The sequence below is a fragment of the Orycteropus afer genome, unplaced genomic scaffold (assembly GCF_000298275.1).
Source record: "Orycteropus afer afer isolate SDZICR_OR568_19922 unplaced genomic scaffold, OryAfe1.0 scaffold00095, whole genome shotgun sequence".
NCBI classification, from domain to species: domain Eukaryota; kingdom Metazoa; phylum Chordata; class Mammalia; order Tubulidentata; family Orycteropodidae; genus Orycteropus; species Orycteropus afer.
The window spans coordinates 1,324,330-1,326,188 of NW_006921682.1; the positions used below are offsets into that span (position 1 = coordinate 1,324,330).

The window sequence follows — 1,859 nt, forward strand, 5'->3', positions numbered from 1 at the left end:
GTTTGAACCGCCAGCCTTCTGGTTAGCAGTCAAGTATCTTAGGCACTATGCTACCAGAGCTCCTATCAGTTGGTATAGTCCCATTCAATTATTTTGTAGGAATTACAAGATCATGGCTAGAAAGGCCATATAAAAGCAATTCATTATACCACAATACTAGGACAGAAAAGGGGCATTATATAAAAGAGAAAGAAATCTGAATAAAGTGTACACTTTATTAAATAATATCACTATTGGTTCATTAGTTTAACAAATGTACCATACTAATGGAAAACGTTTATAAGTGAACCTGGGTATGAGGTATACAGGAGCTTTCTATACTATTTTCACATTTTTTATGTAAATCTAAAACCACTCTAAAATAAAGTTTATTTAAAATAAATGAATGAATTATTATCTTAAAGAAGGGAGGGTGAAAAGCAGAACCCACAACACCAGATAGGTGAACTTACAACAAGGACTTATGTAAAGGCTGTTTCTATGGGAGGTGATCTTATGATGTGGGAGAAATGGATTTGAGAGAGTGAGACAGATAAAGAGAGTGAGACAGATAGCTGTTGTGGGGAGAGAAGTTTTGTTTCCAACAAAGACCTCTTAAGAAGCATAAACCTCCAAAAAGTATCTACCCGAGGCAGAGTTGAGGGAAATATTTATCCCCACCCCCAGTTCTAGTCCTCTATTTGTCAAAAGTAACTGCACCCCCCCAAAAAAAAAAAAAAAAAAACTGCTGTCAAGTCAATTTTGACTCATAACTTTGATATAGGACAGAGTAGAACTGCAGCATAGGATTTCCAATGCTGAAAACCTTGGAAGAAGACTGCCATGTCTTTCACCCATGAAGGAACTAGTGGGTTCAAAAACCCACTGGTTGGTTAACATTCAAGCACTCTAACCACTGTGCCACCAGTGCTCCTTAAACAACCAACAACTACTGTCATCAAGGTGATTCCAATTCATAGCAGCTCCCATAGGGTTTCTAAGACTGTAAATCTTTATGGAAACATTCTGTCTCATCTTTATTCAATGGAGCAACTGGTGGGTTTGAACTGCTGATTTTTTGGTTAGCAGCCAAATGCTTTGACCACTACACCACCAGATCTCCTTAAAATACCTCAAGGGACATTAATATCCTGGCACTTGCAGGTATACATATGCTTTAGAATGGCTCACTGGAGCCATGCAGATGTTATATGTGGTGGTGATAAAGAATCCCCAGGGCAAAAAGCAAAAGGTAAGGTATGCCTGCAACTGAAGCAAGATGCTGGAAGTCTGTTTTATTGCAGTAACTAAGTCCCTGCACAATGGCCAAAGCAAGTAAGTGGGCCAAGAAGATATAGTCAAAGCTTAAAAATGTCCAACATACAGTTTTTAAATTTCAAGTCAAAATTTCATCTCTCTTCGATGGCTCAGTGGTTAAGGCATTCAGCTGCTAACCAAAAGGATAGTGGTATGAACCCACCTACTTATCTTCAGAGAAAGATAAGACATTCTGTGTCCATAAAGATTTACAGTCTTGAAAACCCTATGAGGGTCCCTTTAAGTCAGAATCAACTTGATGACAATGGGTTTGGTTTTGTTGGTGGAGTATTCAAAGTGTGCAAGTGGCCAGGACATGTTGGAAAAGAATCCACAAGTAAAAATTTTAGGCAGGAAAATACAGATTACTTAGACTTTTCTCACTTTCACCTTACCCATCTTCTTCATCTAAGCATGCTTTTCCTGAACTCTTATTCTATTCCTAATGCGATTTGAAAAAACCTTCTTCTGTATCATGGAGTTATGATTGCAAAGTTAGTGAGTATACAGACCCAACTGTGACATCTTGGCCTAGTTCACTTTCCTTCCTACATTCATTCTTA

At 38.1% G+C, this 1,859-nt stretch overlaps 1 pseudogene; it reads left to right on the top strand.

Annotated features, from left to right (window-relative positions):
• The first annotated feature begins 1,161 nt into the window (after positions 1 to 1,161).
• LOC103198525 overlaps positions 1,162 to 1,859 on the top strand; it is a 33,331-nt pseudogene continuing 32,633 nt past the window's right edge.